Below are 21,246 nucleotides of genomic sequence, written 5' to 3' on the forward strand. Positions count from 1 at the left end.
CTTGGAAGCATGAAATCAATGCCTGCCCTGGGATGCTTTATAGCTTTCCCACACAAAAGTGTTTGAGCCTTGTGGGATAATCTATGCAGGGTTTTTTTTTGGTCAGGAGGACCCTTCTGTATTGATGCAGCGAGAGCAGGTGGCAGGGGGTTGTTTTGACGAGGTTATTGTGCTCCGCCTATCTTTATCCCAACAGCAGCAACCTGATAGACGTCAGCTGGAATTGTGTGCATTTCACTGCTGTACAATGAGGAAGAGCGAGCGCTAGCTATGCAAGGGAGACCGGCAGCTTCTCTGCCATCCAGACAGGCACCTTCAACACTCCCGCATCTGCTGCTCTAGAAGCAACATGGGCTAAGGGTCACTTTGCACTGCAGCTCTTTGTTCCTGCTCCTACATAAGGCTGGGATAATCTCACCGACATCATGCTATTTTAAATGTTGGTCGTGCTTTATTGAGAGCCTGCTTTCAGCAGCAGCAGGGAGACAGAGGCAAGACAGACGATGCCCTGCTGAAAAAAAAAAGACCTTGGATAAAAACCGGAATGATGGTAATGCTGTTGAATGCTGTGGCTGATTCCTTCATTTGTTCTTTCTCCCCACGTTTCCAATGGGCCTGAGTAGCAGGAGCTGTCCAAGGTGCTGGAATGCTCGCTGCTGTCCGTGCTGCTGGTGCTGCTGCAGAGCAAGAGGCGAGCCTGATTACAGCTTATTTCACAAGAAGGTAGGCTCTCTCTTTGTTTCCCGATCCCTGATAAATCTGCACTACAAAAGCATCAACAGACTAAAACAGCCAGAAAGGGAGAGGGAGTGCAAGTCTGCCGGCAGTCACAGGGGAGGGAGTATACCATGAGCCAGACTGCTTCAAGCTCCTCTGCATCTAAGTAGCAATGGGAGAATCATCATTTGGTGAGGAACAAGCCACTTCAATGGACAGCGATTTGCCTAATATTTTCTGCCTGTTTTTGCCTCCTCAGAGCCGATTCCAATGAGGCACCACAGACAGCTGAGCGTGATTGCATTTGATGGTGCTGCAATTTTCTGTGTAGTAAAGTGGAGAGATTTCATACACCCTTGTCTGTGTTGGACCACAGTCCGGGGTGTCATTGCCACACACCCATTATCTATGTGCTTTCACTGCTTCATCTGGATCTGAAAGGGAAACATTTCTTTTTATTTTATTTGTATCTCTCTCTCTCTCTCTCTGGCAACCTTGTGTAGTCAAGTTTAAAAGGCCAAAGCCTTTACTGATAACATAACTAAGGTGCCAACAATAAGGATGCAGGATTTTACACTGTGGGCTTCTTTATGGTAAAAAAAATGCACTTTAGCTGAAGAAAAGACAGTCTGGTACACTAATCTGTTTATGGTGCTGAACTATCCTCTCAGATTGCACTGAGACCAACCCTGAGGAGGGCTTCAGTCATTTAAAGTAACATTTGCTACTCACTCAACCAGGACATTGTTTTCTGGTAAGTATTATCTATCTATCTATCTATCTATCTATCTATCTATCCATCTATGATCTATCTCTGCTTGTTTGCTTGCCTATTTCTTAACTGTAGCTTATATATCTATTTATGTATTTTGACACTGTTAAAACCTTCTTTCTATAAGGTGTTTAAGAGATGTCTTTATGTTGATAGAGCCTCATATTTTCATTAAACGGCAACGATAAAAGTAGAGATCCACTTGAAGTTTATTGGCAGTTATGCTCCTTCCCCATCTTAGATGTATGCAATCTGCTCTTAACACTGCTTAAAAGGCTATTTGATGTTAACAGCACCACTTTTCTATGACTATAGTGTTATTACTATAAAGACATGTTTTCTACCCTGACAACACCTTTTGCCAGCTGGTAAGTTATTTTGCTTTGAGACATTATGAATAATAAATGATGGAAACATATGTGTTCATTTCAGTTCAGTTAGGATCAGATTATGTGTAAGATGGGTTTTCTGAAGGAAACTATAGAAGAAAAAAAAAGATTCTCTTGTTGCCTTCAGTTTCCACGTTAGTTTTAAAAGGATACAACTAGTATGGAGGCAGCATATGGTGTTATTGTATTGTGAAATTACATATGTAGTGATTAACAGTATTTACTATGTTGATAAGTGGCACTGCAAGCTGTGGATTCTGTTATTTTATCAGCAAATTATTTTTTTACCATGGCTATAAAAGAAACAGAGACAGTCCTCTTGTCCAAGAGCTGCTCAAATTGACTTTTATTATTTCTGCTTAATTGAATTATTGACACTATCCAGAGAGTGTGCAGTGTGTGTCTGGCAAGAATTGTTTCACAAGTTTGGGTAACAAGTATACGTTTAAAAATTGCATGCTCTAAACTGAAATGGGATGTTATAGCAAACAGTATAACTATACGAAAATCTATAACAACTATTCCGAATTAATCTTTCCCTTATCAGACTTATATACTCTGAAATTAGGTTGCTGAACCTCATACTGTATACTTCCCTTGCTTTTATAGAGCTGTAAAAATGAAACGTGTCCATAAAACTATTTCATTTTCAGTAGCAACTGGAGAGCTAAATCATCTGGTAGTTTCCTCTGACTCCTACAGACTGAAGTAGAGAGATCTGAGCAGCTCAAGTTCTCAGGTCTACATACCTGCTGTGGGCTTCAGGAGAAGGTCATGCTCTTCCAACTGCCTTTGTAATGTATGTGATCTCAGGAAGTATGCAACAGGCAGAGAGGAAACATCCTTGATGTAGTAGGTGGACGTCTAGGGGGAGCTAATAGAGATGATAATTGCGGTGTGGAACTCTAACTGCCTCCATCCCCAAGAGATACGTGTATCCGATAGATGACTTCAGCCATAACATCACTTTTGGTTGACTGACTTTTAATGTAAACTATGCAGTGTAGACAATATATTATTTAGCAGCAACGCACTGCATGAATGTTTTTGTGCACATGATATAAAAATGTATGGCATACAGAGTCAGTGAGCTTTAGTAAGTTAGACAGCACTACCATGCAGTAAAATACATTTTACAAAACATTTTTCTGGCCACTGTAGACATTTTTACATATGCTATTATATGGAATACAAAGCTAGACTCTATATGAATTCATCGTGTGGGTTTTTGGTCCAGGAAAATCATGTGTCAATATTTCATCATAACTTAGACACAAGATGCAGGACCTTTATATTACACTTTTCTCAAAGCTCCAGAGCTGCAGCCATTTAAGGCGCACTGCACAGGCAACTAGGATTATTAGGTAGCCTTGCCCGAAGCCTCCTTACTGGTCAAAGGCTCAATACCGACAATCAAAGGCAGCAGCCTTACCAGTATGCTAACTTAGCATGTGAAGAAAGTTTAATGTCAGATGTAAGTTGTACTAGTGACATTGCTGGTTCATATTATAACGATGGCATACATCAGGACTGTTGTATGCTACAGTATAAATTAGCAGTGTACCGTATTTAAGCCAGCTGGTCATTTTTTTTAAGTCACATTGATAGGAATTACTGTTGCTTCATTGCCATTATGCACGCAGATCATTTTGTAGACTGTGATAAAGGTGAAACAATGATGCTTACATGTGTCTGTTCACTACAGCCTTAATGTAATCTTGCTGTGATACATCATAATCGTGCATCATATGACATGATAAAAGGGTATCTAATTCAAATGACAACACTGCCATCACATACAGTCTATGGAGAAGGGAGAAGGGGGAGCCATGAGCATGATGGGAAAGGGATAAAAGAAGTGAGTACTCACATGAGGCTAGTGTGTCTCTTTACAGGGGTTTTAAATCCAGTTTACTATTATGAAAGGAAGTGTCTTGTGAAGACACCTTTCTAAAGTACTGGATTCTGACTGTAGTGCTGATTACCCGGCTATAATCCTTTCTGAACCGCTTGCCTGATAGTAGCTTGGAGATCACGTCTAGATATTTTAGAAGGCAAGCAATTTTCCCATAGGTCTCTCATGACAGAGGAAGTAAGTTACACCATGTACAGTAGCTGGAGGTATGCTAAGTAAACAGACCACAACGGCTTACATAATGAGGTAAGTGCAAAATAAGTGGTCTGTGTAAAACATACAGTAGAATCCCTTCATAATAAGCTCCAAGGGACCAGGAAAAGTGGTTTACTATATCAGAAGGTAACTATATCAGAATTGGTCATACCTTGTATCTGTATATTTATACAGACACAGTTGCAGGGACCTGAGGACTGAGTTACATCCAGAGGTTTACTATATCAGAGTTTGGTATAACGAGATTCTACTGTACTGTAAACAGCATTCTGTAGCAGCTGAAGAGATAGTAGTCAAATGTTGAGAATAATCTGGAGTTCAGCTTTGTGTGTGTTTGCAGAACGCTGCATTCCATCTCTGGCCCGTCATGCTTTCAACCTCCTAATGGAATTGTTTATATTTTTGCATTGCCCTAATTTTCACTGCTCTAATAATAAACTCCAGAGAGGCCTGAGCATCTCATGTATTGCGTTGCTGTTGCAGTGTTACATTTCAGCAGGATTGTTAAGATGTCATTTAAGGTCAGCCTTAAAATTTGTACACACATCAGATCAGGGCCGGGCTGAGGCATAGGCTGGAGAGGCTCCAGCCTCAGGGCGCAGTGTAGGAGGGGGCGCAGAATTCATTCAGCTGTCATTCCTAATTGTGTATGAAGCAGAAAGAAATAAGAAAAGGGGATACATAGCAGTGACTGCAAGCCAGATAACTAGATATTAAGGTGTTGGGGAGGTTGTGGGCCCTGTGGTGCCTCTTAGTCTAACAGCAATCAGTGTTTGATGGCTCGGGTGGCAAGGATGGAGGGGCGCACTTTGGTGTCCCAGCCTTGGGTGCTGGAGGACCTTGTCCCGGCTCTGCATCAGATTGAAGTCATTCAAAACAATTGATGAACGATGGAAGACCGAGCCATGAGTGACACATCATTAGCAATGGCAGGTGTACACACAACATGATGTATCCTTAGATAATTTTTGCGCACAGCCGAAAACGGTCCGCACTTCACCAATGTTTCCTTCATGATCAACTAATTCCTGTATGCGCTCTTTATTGTGAATGATTGGTGTCTGAATCGATCCACCGGGCAGATCAGCCAACTCCATCTGACATGTGTACAAAGCGTCAGTCTGCTTTTACACCAACACATTGCATGGCACTAGACAATATAATCATATAGCACACATGATATAAGTATATTCTAATGGTACATTCACATGAGTGCCGGGCAGGCATTCGTGTTTACAGTTGCGGTGAGGCATACTTTTTATATACTCTATGCTTCACTGTATGCATTGCATCACATTTGTAAAACACAATGCAACTTATCCCTCTCTGATTTATTGCTATCCTGTTTTTACTGTTAATTTAACACAGTTGCCCAGTGTGAAACTAACCTTAGGTTAACATATTATGCTTCTCCCAGTAATATCGCCAGCGAAACGAATGATACTGGGCAATGTGTACTTACCTGGGGCTTCCTCCAGCCCCATGAGGACTGTGGGCTTGATTGCCTTCTTTCCCGGCTGCTCCGATAATCCAGGATCCCCTCAGGTATCTTTTAAAGTCGGGATCAGTCGTGGTTTCACATGATTTTAAGAAACAGAGTTGGGCCTCTTTCCCACCAAGACGTTGCGTTGTAGGGGACGTTATGGCCGCATAACGTGCCCCTAACGCAACGCTTGGTGGTGTTGGAGGAAGACACCAGAGTGAGCCGCGTTATGCAGCTCTTTGTACGCACTGCGCAGTACAGACTGCAGAGACCACGTGATCGTTCCGATCACGTGGTTTACGTGGCGCTGATTGGCTGGCGGGACCACGTGATGCAGAGTGTTCCACTCCGCATCACGTGGTCCCGCCAGCCAATCAGCGGCCACTCCAGGAAGACAACACTGCAAGTGCAGTGAATATTAGGTAGCCATGTGCCTGGCTACATTAGCGGACTCTCCTCACCTCCTCTCCGGCAGCATATATATATATATAAAAACATTACTGAGCATGTGCACACAGTCTAATGCAGCTAAAGCCGCATATAACGTACTGCATGCTGCACTTTCCCAGAACGTGCAGCGTTACCCTGTAACGCAACGTGGGCACTGTGAACAGCCCATTGATTTTACATTACTATGCGTTGAGCTGCGTTACAGGCTGCACTAACGTGCGCCTGTAACGTCTTACAGTGAAAGCAGCCTTAAACCTGTAGCAAACAAAACATATTTATCACTGGGAATGAGTGTCCAGTATATCCAGTATAAGCCAAATAATAGATATTTTGAGATAGCTGTTCTTTAAGTGCTAGTCAGATTCAGCTGTGTTAACAGAATTAAGATTCACAAGCTCCACACCATTAACTGAGAATTTAGAATTCCATTGGTGAGTCGTAAAGAGACCACAAGCACTCCATAGCATTGTAGTATACTTTCATCCTTACCACTAATGAAGTTACATTCCAAACCTCAATGAACAAAAGGCATTAACTTGCAACTGAAAGTATATCCCTTTGTTTGTTCTTTCCATTTGCCATAAAAGAGAAACCTAATTTTGTTTCTGAAACCATTGTGCAGCCTCAGTGTAACCAAGCCATTCATTTACACATATTTGCATACACACTAGACTTCAGCCTGATGGGATTTGCATGTGTTCTCTGACTGTGACATCAGTAGCTGAACAATTGGAAGTGTGACCACAAGCTAAGATGTGCATGTGCTGGCATGTTAGGATAGGGTATGGCTCTGTGCACTCTCTTTAATGAGAAGCATCTCAGCTTTCTCTGTCTGTATCTAGAATATGACAGCGCATTTGTAAATTCTCAGGGACACAAAAGCACTTGTATTAATGTATTATAAGATACAACACACCTTTTATGTTAAACAGAGGTGAGTTACTACCATCACTTCCAGCTCACACCTGAATGTAAGAATTATATATGTTACTAGCTGATGGCCCGGCGTTGTCCAGGTATGTATCTGGCTGGTGTTGGCCCCGCCCACTTTTTCTAACCCTAACACACAATTACTCAATTACTACTAAAGGCACTGTCTGCAGTCTAGTCACCGAAGTACAATAAAGCAGTAAAGGAGCACCCAATGGATTAGGAGGCGTGGTCGACCCCTACCCCAGCATCTCAAGGGGTACACTCCAGAAGTCCACACAGATGGGTGGGGACCACCGCAGATAATTTATAGCTTTTTATTGGTATGGCAGCAATTACAGACTGCTGTTTCGGGCAATCGTGCCCTTTTTCAAATTGCAGTCTAGTCACCGGGAGGTTCTTTCCATCAGCCCCGCCTCTGGCAGTGTGGAGAAAGGACATTAAACGCTAAGACAGTGAGGAGTGAAGGCAATTGCAGTGGAAAATTTCGTCAAAAGATAAACATTTGTGTCATGAGCACAAGGCGGCTATGCAGTGTCTACAACGGATGTGATCATTTTCTGTGCATAAGATTGACGTTGGCAGGCGAAGGGGCCACTGAGTCTTTCTCTTTCCAGGGCTTCCACGAGCCTGGAGCCACCCCTGGTACATGCCTGGCTTTTGCTCCTACCAGACTGGAAGCCTGGGCTAGTGTACATGTAATGCAAGTGGAGAGAGTATATGTTTAGTGTAGTGCAATTGTGCCAAGGAGCTGCGTTTTTCCCCAAGCTTGCGAGCATAGATCCTAGACCAGTGGGGACTTGGTCTAGATAAAAGTACTGAGGACTTGAGCTGTCATAAGTTATTTTCTCTATTATTTTTGGTTGTTAGAGAGAAGTTATGTTTTGATCTGGTTGTCAAAGTAACTTGATTTATACAGAGAGTGTCTTCTGTGCTAGCTGCAGTCTCTCTCACTGCTACCCTATTTCACAGTGAAAACATGAGAATTTTTTTTTCATGGCTTTGTGGACAACTTTTCATCTATATCATGTAGGTTGAATCTCAGCTGTCCGAAGTACCTGAGATGAATTTCTAAGTGATAAAACATTATAGTGCACAGTATATTGTAGCATGTACCACCTATTGTTATTCATGCAGATCTCTACTAGTTCATTATTGTACATGATCAGTGTCAACTTTGTACTGCAATGTAGTCTTCAACAAACAGAGGCCATTGTTTTATAATGTATACCTCCTTTATGCCAATTATATGCCTTCTGTAATTAACAGTGAGTGATTTCATTGTGCAGTTAAAAGATATAGGCAAGTCCTCATAGTATAGATATAGCCTAAATCTAAACAAATACCTATACTGTATTGATAAGGCAAATATGATCTGCCAAAGCAACTGGGCCTGGAAGGTCCTAGTGTTGGAGATAGGTTATCAACTTCCTGTGCACATTTCTTTGGCTTGAAGATGGGCAGGTTGCCCAAAATAGCTCTACGCCAGTCTCTGGTGTAAAAAGACCCTGAATCTTGGACTGGGACTCTAGTCCTAAACTGCTAATGTATAGCTTACATGATCAGTAACAATCAGATATTTTGATCAACTGTGGGAGCTTTTGTGTCCTATTGCCAATGGCTTGTACTGGTTTGTCACTTATTTATCTACTACACTGTGTGCAGATCTTCTGCAATGAAAGTTAGAAGATTTGAATGCAACTTGAACCGAGTGTGCTGGTCTTTGTGGTACTACATATGCCTAGTGCTCTAGTGGACTGACCATCAGATAATTGCCGTTGAGCAGGTCCTGCCTTGAGAAAGTGGCCCTGTGTGATCTCAAAATGTTAGCTGTTAGGATTGTTTCTGTAAACAAAAAATAATTATTATGGAGGTGCCAGCTTTACCCTTAATAGAATGGGCATGTCTGCCTTTTATGGCTGTCATGTTCCCACTGTATTGGTAAAGAATGCTTTGATTGAAGAAAGTCTTCTTTGCTGCCCACCACAGGGTTTATGTTGTCATTTATCACCAACAGTCGTAGTTGTTAGTTTCTGCATTTACTGCTTAGCAATATAATTGGGTGTTTCCTTATATTATGTAAACAATGACCTTGCAGGCTTGATTTACAGATTCTCCCTCCTCTGCCAGTAATAGACATGCAATTTCCAGAGACCAGTTGCCTTCACAGCTCATTGGCATTCCCACTTGACCTCTGGAGAAGCAACAGTGCAGAGGAACAATACCAGATAATATACATGATTTGTTCTGAAGGTTCAATGTTGTTAATGTTCTAGATAAAGCTTCTACTTGTCATAGGGAAAGCTTTCACAACTGTCAGTGACCCCTCTGCGTGACACTAATTCCTTATATCTCTTCTGCCTTTTTTCTTACTGGATTGAGTCATTCAGGGGCCAATGTTGACCTTTGCATTGCACACTTTTGCTTATTGTATGCGTCCCATGAGTGTGTTTTGTTGACATATGGTTAGTAGATGGCGTGCTCTTGTGCACCATGTCTAACTGCTGCTCACTTCTAGATACCACTTATTTTATGCATTTAGGTATTGGCAAAAGCTTTAGAGTAAAGTATATGGTATCATTTGGGTATGGTTTTAGTCAACAAGCTGTTCACCTGTTTTCAAGCTTTTCCCCTGTTTGACCGTTAGAAAGCTTTACGTTTAGCTTAGATTCACAAGTAGAATATGTGATAACAGGCCTCAATTTAATCATGAAACTGGCTATCATTCCCATGTCACCTTGGTATAAATTACATGCTTTCACTGAATGATTCTTAAGGTAAAGGCTGTTATTTAGAGCTTTTTTTGTATTGCTCAATGGGTTAAATTATATTTATCCAGTTTTTGCTTTGTATTCAGGACTTGGCTGTGAAGATCATGCTGTCATTTTGTCCTTGTCACAAGACAATGACACCTTCCAAACAGCAGCAAAGAGTCACATGATCGTCTAGAAAATGACAATGACTTTTAAGTTGTCAAAATCATATCCAACCTGTGACAGGAAGTTCAGAAGGAAATAACCTGAATGGCCTGACTATTGAACAAAGCATAAGTGTAGATGCATGGCTTAAATATTTAACTAAAACTTTTTATAATAAAAAACAAAAAAAACATTGCATTTCATTTTTTGATTTGCTATTTAAATTGGTGAAAACGTACCAATTACGTTGACTTGTAGTGTGGATATTAATCTGGGAATATCGCACGGATGGGTTTTACTATAGGAATTGCAAGGACTAAACCCTTCAGAACTAAAAGTTCTCTGTTTATTTGTGCAAACAGATTGTCTTAAAGGACACCCGAGGCGAAAATAAACGAATGAAATAAATGATTGTATATATCTCCCTTCTCCTAAAAATGCCTTTTTAAGAAATTCCACAGTTTTATTTTATGTTTAAAATGACTTTTTAAGTTTTAACTGTTTTATTGTTTTTGCTCAATGATTCATTGAAGTATGCCAGAGCTAAACGTATGAACTATTGGCCCTTTTTATCGCTTTCCTACTCTCAGAAGCCATTTTCTGCTAGAAAGCTAGAATTTCGTATCAGTGAGGGTCACACTGTAGTTACTTACATACCTGATATTTAACTCTTTCAGACAGAGAGAGAGAAAAAAGGAACACAGCATAGCTATTTGTGTGCTAGGCACTGTACATACCCATGTCTATCTCATCATGCCACGTGTCACCTCAGGTATCCTTTAAGTCCAATTAATGGCAGGAAATATAGTCATGTCTATCACTTCTGTGCTACTTACTTGATATATCATATCTTTTCAAAATAAAGTCATGTTCACATATAAGTCAACCCCTAAATATTTGATCCTCTTAGGTTTGAAACTTTGAAGACTTTAAATCAAGACTGGAAGCATTTCCTTATGACTGGCATAGAGCTCATGACCTGTAAGCTTAACATCAGTTGTATGTAAACTGTTTGAAGGTATCCTAAGGGATGCTATACAAAATTATATAGCACAGAATAATCGAATGTCAGTCAATCAACATGGGTTTACTAAAGACAGATCTTGTCTCAACAATGTGTTCAGCTTTTATGGAGTTGTGAATGGACATTTAGCTCTTGGGGAAGCAATAGATGTAGTGTAATTGGACTATGGGAAGGCTTATGACACTATTCCCCACAATAGCCTGATGTAGAAGCTGAGGATACCATGACTAGAAAAAAAAACATATTTATATGGGATAAAAGGCAAAGAGTGGTGTTAAATGTCTCATAATCAAAATTGAAAAGTTTTGAATCAGGATGATACAATTTATTCAAAATTGTAAACTTTTAGTTGTGGGTTCCCACAAAGATCAGTACTAGTTCCAATATTTTTCAATGAATTTGTTAAGAATCTATACAGAGTAAAATTGGCCGTCGGCAGATTACATTTAATGTAGGTTAATGTAAGGTCATTTATGTTGGAGGTGCCAACAGTAGAGCACCACATATGATAAATGTCATAGAGCTGGGAACATCAGACTTGGAGAAGGACTTGGGAATACTGGTTGATAACAAGTTAAGCAACCATGTTCAATGCCAAGCAGCAGCTAAAGCACATACAATTGTGGGATGCGTAAAATGGTATACTACTCCCTCTGTATAAATCACATATCTGGAATATGGTATACATTTTGGTCACAAGACTATAGGAAGGACATTTATGTTCTAGAACAGGTACAAAGACAGCCAACTAAAATTAATCAGAGGGATGGAAGGTCTCACTTACCAAGAAAGGGTGGACAAACTGGACATATTTAGCTTGGAAAAACAGAGCTAAGAGGAAGCCTGATAAATGTACAAATGCGTCAGAGGGCAATACAAAAACTTAGCAAATCAGATTTTTGTCTAGGTTTTTACAAAGGGGACATAATCAGCAGATAGAGGAAAAAAATGTTTTGCCATACGTTTAGGAAAGGTTTCTTTACAGTAAGCAGTATGAGTGGTTAACAGTGGAATATTTTACCTCAGGATGTAGTCATGGCAAACTATATTTGCATTTAAAAGAGGCTTAGATGCTTGCCTTGCATTCAAGGACATTCACAGCTATAATTACTAGGTAACTCATGGCAGAGTTGACTTAAGGGGCCCATACACCTAATGATTTTCCCGCCGATATACAGCAGATTCGATCACTGTGATCGAATCTGCTGTGAAATCGTTGCGCAAATGCTTACAGAATGATCGATTTCCATCCAAAATCAATCGTTCCCGTTAATTCCCGTCGATCCGTCCGTGCGGAAGATTTTTCTCGGTCTCCGGCGTGTCAGGAGTGCGTCGTTAGCGGCGTTCGAATGCCCGACGACCGACGCAATACAGCGGCAATACATTACCTGTTCCAGCCAGCGCGACTCCCCTGGTCTCCGCTGTCTTCTTCTCCGCTCCGGGCTCCAGGGCTGCAGCTTCACTGAACTTCCTGTCCCGGCAGGAAGTTTAAACAGTAGACCGCCCTCTACTGTTTAAACTTCCCCCGGACAGGAAGTTCAGTGAAGCCAAACCAGCCGGTCCGGAACCCAGCACGGAGAAGAAGACAGCGGAGACTGGGGAACTCACGCCAGCCAGATCAGGTAATGCATAGCTGGCAGGCAGGCGGCGGCGGCAGCTCCACAGATTGTGATTGGTTTCAAGCTGAAATCGATTCACAATCTGTTTGCAGTAAAGGTAGCCATACGATCCCTCTCTGATCAGATTTGAGCAGAGAGGGATCTATCTGTTGGTCGATCTGATGGCAAATCGACCAGTGTATGGCCACCTTTAGAGTGCCTGCAGGAGTTGGGGAGAACTGGACAGCATAAATCAATGGCTCCAAGGCTTGTCGTTTAAAGTGTACCTGAGACAAAAGGGTGAAAAACTTTTATACATACCTGGGGCTTCCTCCAGCCCCCTCCATGCAGATCGCTCCGCAATCCTCCTCTTCCTGGTTGGTCCGGAAGCTGCCCCGTTATTTGGCCAGTCGGCACAGCCTCAGTCCACCCGCACCAGCACCCGCACCAGCTCCCCCGTGGTGCTCCTGTCCTGTGGCTGGGAAGGTTTTGTGTCTGCGCAGTAGTACTGCACAGGCGCAGAATGCTCTCGTGAAGGGAGCGCGGTGTCATGCGTACGGCTGGGCTGCGCATGCACGTTACGCCTGACTGGCTAAAGATAATAGGGTATTTACCGGACCATCCAGGAGGCGGAGAATGGTGACGAGGGAGCGATCTGCATGGAAAGGACTGGAGCAATCCCCAGGTATATATAAAACATTTCAGTCCTTTCATCTCAGGTTTACTTTAAGTGAATGTCCATACACGTTCATTTATTGTGGTTCATGCAAATGCTGAGCTCTATCCCATCACTTCCCATCATCTTGTTTCATCCTGGATGCTACATGTAGACCAGGTTTTGTTTGTAACAACTTCAAAACACACACTAAACAAACATTCCGCAGCGATACACCTACCAGCAGTATGCTATCTGTGATAAATTAAAAAATGTAAATTGGGGGAAAAAAAAGATTTTACTATGGGCAAATTAATTATAAAGTGATATTGTTAAAATTAAGTAATTTTATTCATTGAGCTGTATCCAGTAAAATTTCTCTTTAAAGAGAATCTGTACTGTCCGATTTGTACAAGAAAAAACATACCAATCGAGTCACTGTGATCTCCTGGATCTCTCTTTGTCATTTCCGCTGCTCCCCGCTACGATCCTGGCTTTTACTTGCCAGTTTTAGGCAGTGTTTACAAACAAAAAACATGGCCGCTAACCAGGAAGTGATGTGTATATATATTATTTCTCGGCATGTGACAGGCAGCAGCTCCCTCCCCCCTCAGCCTCACAAACTGCATCACAAGTTGAAACTGAGAGTAGAGACCTGTCTGTGAGAAATAAACAAAGCACACACATAGAGCCTGCAAGGGGCGTGGAGGGGGCGTGCATAACATCTCCCTATCACAGCAGAGGCAGTGCATTCCTCCCTGGGTCGACAAAGCTTGACAAAGAACAGAAGATTAGATATATTCCAGAGACAGTGCAACTAGAAAAGGCTGCAGTAAGCCAGACCACATTAGAACAGGTATAGGAACTTATAGGATAGAAGAAATAAGGCTGAAAATTTTGTTACAGAGTCTCTTTAAATCTAATGCTATTTATCTAATAGCTTTAGTAATGCAAATTCTGTGTACATTTATAAATGAAATATATGATAAATACGCCCGGCGGTGTGACATTAGAGATAGCTTGGATTTAATAGTTCTTGTCAAAGCTGTAGCAGTAGTTAATGCCTAACAGTGAAGAACAGAAAGCAGGGATGACAATGATAATGATTATATTTATATTCTATTTATGACTCTTCCACTGCTACAAATGAAGGTGATGCAATATTGATAGGGGTTTTTTAACTAGCATAAGCAGTGACTCATGCAGGCATCAAGCATAGCCTTTTCCCAAGTGTGGAATGTGAGGTGACAGCGTCTCATTTCCACATCTATGCACAGAATTCTGATCACTGCTCTGCATACACTGACTCTTCCTAGTGCCTGGAACAGGCTTTGCATAAACCTGAACAATGGGAATGAACTCTTGTTTTCGCCATATCCCTGAAGAACAATTACAAGTGTAGAGGCAGAAATCATTGCTCCCAATGGTGCTCTTTGGTGTGAAATGCTGCAATATACTGAAAATCTTTGATATTGTGTGTGCATGCTGCAAAACGGGAAACGACACCTTCCGCATCTGTAAACATATTGCGAACATCCAGCGCTTCCAGGAAAAAAACACACTAATTTTCACATGCTGATATAATTACTCGTACGACAAAGGCGAGAAATTATTGCTGGGATATGCAAGGACATATTGTGTAGTACACTAGCAAAACATTAACCTGCCTGATGTTCAATTTCTGCTGGATTTCTGTGCAATAAGTAGTTTTAAACTAATTTTCAAAATCGAAATTGTTGCCTGTAACTTACCAAAATGTACCAAGCAAGGGTCAAGTATACATTTTGAGTATAATAAAAGTTTCAAACACAAAATCATGCTAAAAATAAATTAACTTTAATTTCCCCCTGGCCTCTGCCAGGCCACAATTTCCTCACTCTTCAGCATTTTGGCAAAAAACGTGCAGTTTTTTGCATACATTTGTTTGCATTCCCATGCAAATTATTGCATCAATGTATCCAGAGCATATTTTTAGCACTCCTGGACGAGCCTTACTTGGCCATATCATTTTCAGCAATTTTTCCCTGGACAAGCCAGGCTCGTCCATACTGCCAGGGAGGTTGAGGGCTCGTTCACACTGTAGGCGTTTTTGGCTTTTTTTTACACGCATGCGATTTCTAAAATCACCCATAAAATGCTTGTGCAATGAAAGTCTATGAGAAGGTTCATATTAACGTGGGTCTTGCGCTGTGCGGTTGGCAAAGCGGTGCGTGGGCCAGTTTTGGGGCGATTCCGCCTCAATGGAAAGTATTGGTGAAATGCAAAACGCTCACAAAATCACTTTGTGTAGCAATTGCGCTCGCGTTTTTAAGAATAAATGCATTGTATTTATTATTTTCCAGGTCAAAGAGTTCACTTCCTGACTTGCGTCAGGGAGTGAATTAAAAAAAAAGCTCGGGAAAAGCGCTTAGAAAAGCGCTTTTAACAAAAACACATCGCCCACCCAAGCGCCGGGAAGGGGAAAAAAATTGCCTCAAAAAAGGCAATGCGGACGGACACGTGGATGGAACGCAATGTGAATTAGGCCTAAATGAGGACAGACTGTTGTGTACAACATTGTGAACCGTTCCAGGGCTTCGAGACACTAGTAGAAGGCACAGCTCTCACATGATTTAATATATACAATAACTCTTGGTCATCATGTTTTTTCAAAAAGTATCCCTTTTTTTTGCAACAAGAGTATTTAAAGTTAAACTGAAGCGAAAAAAAACAATGTATGAAATAATGAATTGTATGTGTAGTACAGATAATTAATAGAACATTAGTAGTAAAGGAAAAAGTCTCATATATACTGTATATATTCAGTTATATAGCTTTTTTTCTATAACATTCCATCATTCTCTAATATATGCAGTTTAGAAAACCACACTCTGCATTTTAAAATATGAAACAGAGCACAGCTAATGACCCTTTGAACGTCCCTGTAGTAAAATCTTATCTGAAGTTGTTTTTCACTGTTTCTTTGATGTATAAGTGCGTCAGGAAATAGCACTTTTCTCTGACTAAATTAGTCAGAGCTCAGAGAAGGTTTTTTTTGCATAGATTAATAGTGAAGTTCCTTAACTCTTCCTGTACAGGAAACAATATGAGACTCATACCTTTGCTATGAATGTTATATTTCTTAGCTGTACTACATATACAATTAATTATATCATAATTATATGGAAAGAGGAGAAAGAGAGCTTTAAAATGATATGCATCTTTCCATAGTTTCTGCACTGCTCGGAGTCCCTTTAAGAAATAGAAATTGGTTAACAATATGGATGAAGTTTAGGTTAGGTGCTGGAAAAGGGCTTTTCTTTGGATATATATTTGGATTAGCTGATCAGTGTGGGAGAGGAGATTATAATAACCTAAAAACTAGAACACAACCTCAAACTACCTGAGTATCAGCAATTGCATTGCTCACAATCAGTCCCCATGCTGAACCTAGTGGTGTGATGAGCAAGCATACCACTCATAGCTGTATTTCTAAGCTCTTGTAGGAAGAATATAATTGGTTAAACTTTAAAGCAGACCCAAACTCTTGCACAGCACACAATGAAAACACATATAGTTGCTAAGAAATGAACTCTGTGTGTGTTTAGGGAGATCAGCCTCTGAATTTATCAGAAAGTTGAACTGTGTCTCAGCTGTGCTGTGGTTCTGTGATAATAAGTAAACAATGAAGGGTAACCAGGGCCGGTTCTAGACTTTTTGCCACCTGAGGCAATCTTTTAAAGATGCCCTCCCACTCCATAGGTAGTATAACTGCCCCAAGTATAGGTAGCCAGGATGGGGTAGCAGCAAGTAAGGCTGGCAGCGGGCACAGCAGTGGGGAGGGTCGGACCCCTCCCTCACCCTGGTCCCCCTGGGCTTTGCTCCCCGTCCAGTGTATAAATATCAAGCAGTGGGTGGGGAAGGGATGACTCACCTCCTTCTGGGTTCCAGCGTCAGTTCCACCACTCATCGCTTCCTGCAATGCCGTCCACTGTACAGTACAATGGGTGGCATTGCAGGAAGTGATGAGCGGTGGAACATCAAGGAGGTGAGTCATTGCTTCCCCGCCCACTGCCTGATAATTGTACACTGCGTTAATAGCTGGAGGGGGAGAGCAGACGGGGGACCCAGGTGAGTGAGGGGGGTCCTACCCTATCCACTGCTGTGCCTGCTGCCCCCCTTCCTGGCTGCTACCCCCTCCAGCTCGGCAGCCCCCCACCCACAGCCAGGCAGGCACTGCCCCCCCTCCCCCCCCACACACTTCTGCCGCCTGAGGAACCCATCTTAACCCGCCTCATGGGCGGCCCAGGGCTGAGGATAACCCTTTCTGTGCTTTCAAGAATGTGCAGGAGGTTAACACTTCAGAGTCTTTTTTTTGGGGGGGAGGATTTCCATAAATTGTAACAAAGATTGGAATCTTTAAAAAGTATGTAATAACATTGAAGGTGGAAAACACTGATTTACTAACCTCTTAGCCACCAGCAGACAAATTTTTTGTAGCTGCATCCAATTTTGATAGGCCAGCGACTGACCAATTTTACCACCTCGATGTAGCATGGGGCCAACATATTTAGAATACTATGAACATATTGGGCTCGATTCACAAAGCGGTGATAACTCAGTTATCACGCCTAAAAGACTTTAGGCATGATAACCTTTGCACCGCTGAGTTATCACCGATTTTTGCTGCTCTTCGTGCGAAGCTCCCGCGCTGCGCGCGTGAGCTTCGCGCGAAGAGCAGCAAAGTCCCATAGGGTTCAATTTGCGCTGCGCGCGCACAACTTTGCGCGCGGAAAATTCGCGCGAGTTTCTTCTTATCATGCCTAAAGTGAGTTTAGGCGTGATAAGGGGCTTTTCACCAGCGTGCAAACACTTTGCACCGCTTTGTGAATCGAGCCCATTGTGTAGGTAAACTTGCATACTACATAAAAAGGGTAAAATTGGGCAATCATAATTGGATGTTTGTACTTAGATCATTATACTCCGCAGTGTCATCCAGTTTTCTCCATCCTGAGTAGGACAATTCCAAATTAGGGAAATATGAAGCAGAACAAAAGTAGAAAAAGGAACATAAGACTGAGTTGAGAGTTTTCTGTTTGTATTCTAGAGAGTATTTTACTACTAGTCTACTGATCGTGTTTTGGACAGATAACTTGAATAAGGAGAGTTCAGAAGAAGGCCAGTGAAAGACAGGCATAGCTGGAAATTGAGTAATAATTCTGCCATCAACAACTTAACATTTGCTGATACATGCATGGTGTGAATGTGTAATATCTAAGAGAAGTCTCACATTATACAAATTTGTTTACTCATTTCTGTTGCTTATCTTTACTAAAAAGCAAATCTGTGTGTAAATATTTAATGGCATACACTATTTCAACCAGGAAATATAACTAGCAATTTAAAGTGGGATAAATATGTGCCAATGCAATGGTTTAGTACAGTTGTTGTCCCTTATTACTGCTCATTAAAAGGCTTAATGTTTCACAAAAGAACAGATTGCTAGAATTCATTCTGTCAACACATATTGTATTATGCTGTCATTTACGGTGTGTTTACACACTGAGCGCTCACCAGCCCCCATACTCTCTGAATTCTACTAAATACCAGCCAATCTTCAATCCACACGCTAGAAACACACACATGAGTAGGGATGACACTAACATTCAAAGTGGTCAGTCTGCGATCATGCTTAAGAAATCCTCTTATCAAATTCTAAGAGATATGTAATACTAGGGCTTTTACTAAACAAATAAACAAAGATCATTGTCAGTTGGAAAATTATATTTAAAAAAATATATATTTTGGCAGAAACATTGTATAGTGCTTCTAAGCAGTCTGGGTTAATATCGAATTGATCCTGAACACTGCAGAATCAAGTTTGGAATCTAAAGCCAACCATCTTAGGTTTGTTCATGTTGCCAAATTCAGTGCATAAGCATAGTTTACTGGGCTCCCGAGGAACCAAAAAGTGTCACTGAGCAGGGCCATGGAATTCTATGGGAGGAGAACATTACATGGCCATCATTATAGCAGTGACAGGTGTCTTACTAGGTCCCTGTGGTCACATAAGCCCCACCAAAGGACTTAAAATTGGAACAGTAAATTTGGGCACAGCACAGAGGACTTGGGCACCGCCATAGGCTGTAATGTGAATTACAATGGCGCTCACTGTGCAATTTAGGCACCGGCAATAGCTGGAGCATGATTTATGATAAAAACAGAGTAATTCAGCCACCGGCAATAGCTGCAGCCTGAATTATGGAAAGAAAGGCAGTAAGGAAATTTAGAAATAGGGTTACAGTGGTGGAATGTATAAAAAATGAGACTCGCTGTCATTCTAATTTACCCTATGCCCAAATTTCGTTTTCACATGTATGCCTTCAAATACCACCCATTTTACAATCAACCGGTATTCACAGGCTGGATGCATTGCCTAGTTATTTAGATAAATACTGAGCTATGGAGATAATGATATATAACTTTTTGGTGAGAAAATAATTTATTTGCATTAATCTTATTGCTCAGTGGGTCTTATTCAACTGCATTTAAAAGGTACCCAAGGTGTGAGACCTATAGAAGCTGCCATATTTATTTCCTTTTAAACATTACCGGTTGCCTGGAAGCCCTGCTGATCTTTCTGGTCAGTAGGGTGTAAATCACACACCTGAAACAAGCATGCAGCTAATCTTGTCAGATTTGTCATAGTCTGATCTGATCTGCATGCTTGTTCACGGTCTATGGCTTTAAGTATCAAATGCAATGCATTTTGTATTAGTAAAGTACCTGTATTAGTGGCAGAGGATCAGCAGGACAGCCAGGCAATGTACATTATGTAAAAGGAAATAAACATGGAAAGCCTCCATATCCTTCTCACCTTGGGTTCCTTTTAAACCATATGAGTGAAGGCAGATTGATTTATTCACGTATCATTGCTGTTTGGGGCTTATTCAGCTGCACTTGCAGGCAAGACCATGGAAAGACTCTTGGAGAATTTCATAACTTTTCCAAAGCTCAGTACATTGTATGATTGTTGTGGAAGCTTAAGGTTCATACACACCTACCAACCATCTGTCCAACTATCTGCCAAACTTGTCTGTTAAGCCCCATTCACACGCTCAACAGTGGTCTTTTATGCAGCACAATTGTCAAACAGCTTCTGTTGTAAAACAAGTTGAAACAACTAAAAAAAGTATTTTGCAATTGTTCAAAAAGCTGATAAGACTGATAAGAAGTAAATACAACTGTTGGATTGACTTCTTATCAGTCTTATCAGCTGTTTGAACAATAGCAAAATCCTTTTTTTAAGTGTTTCAACTTGTTTCACAACAAAAGTTGTATGGTGCTTAAAGCCCCATTCACACGCTCAACAGCGGTCTTTTATGCTTTCACAACTTTTGTAGTGAAACAAGTTGAAACACCTAAAAAAAATATTTTTCTACTGTTCAACTAGCTAATAAGACTGATAAGAAGTCAATCCAACAGTTGGATTGACTTCTTATCTGTCTTATCAGCTCTTTGAACAATAGCAAAATAAAATTTTACGTGTTTCAACTTATTTCACAACAAAAGTTGTGAAAACATAAAAGACCGCTGTTGAGCGTGTGAATGGGGCTTAACAGACAAGTTTGGTAGATAGTTGGACAGATAGTTGGTAGGTGTGTATGAACCTTTAGTCAACTTTTATGTACAGAACACATTACAGCAGGGAGGGTCTGCTAAGGACTGTTGCAGAATTTTGTTGACAATCTTAAAGGATACATCCAGCAATCTAAAAAATATGTTTCCCTCACCTGGAGCTACTTCCAGCCCCTAGAAGTCTGTTAGGTCCCACGGCGCAGTTCGGCTCTAAACCAGGCCTCCACTCTCCCTACCGTAAGATAGTAACTTACGGCCAGGGCCGGATTTGTGGGAAGGCCTCCAAGGCACGTTCCTAGGGCGCCAGAGTTCAAAGGGCGCATTGAAAACTGTCTGCGTCCTGACTCCCGATCCATGAACGCCATCAATTGTGCCATCAATTGGCTTTCAAAACAGCGGGTAGAAACGGACATCTGCGCCCTCCTCCGCTCCAGTTCCTGCCTGCCGGCCTATGAGTAGCGCAGATTCCGGAAGTCAGCTGAGTGGCAGCGTGCAGCGTGATTGGCTGGAGCTGCCACTCACGCTTGGGTGACCTGGTGTGCAGGGCTGCTGTCTGTTGGAG

General features: G+C 41.5%; 1 protein-coding gene across 1 annotated transcript in view; it reads left to right on the plus strand.

The window, feature by feature from the left end:
* Positions 1 to 207: 207 nt before the first annotated feature.
* Positions 208 to 21,246, plus strand: part of NYAP2 (neuronal tyrosine-phosphorylated phosphoinositide-3-kinase adaptor 2) — a 209,574-nt gene continuing 188,535 nt past the window's right edge. The window contains exon 1 of the mRNA XM_068279253.1: positions 208 to 1,471. The gene's annotated coding sequence lies outside the window, so the exon portion shown is untranslated. The remainder of the gene's footprint in view (positions 1,472 to 21,246) is intronic.

This window comes from Hyperolius riggenbachi, chromosome 4 (genome assembly GCF_040937935.1).
Source record: "Hyperolius riggenbachi isolate aHypRig1 chromosome 4, aHypRig1.pri, whole genome shotgun sequence".
Taxonomy (NCBI): Eukaryota; Metazoa; Chordata; class Amphibia; order Anura; family Hyperoliidae; genus Hyperolius; species Hyperolius riggenbachi.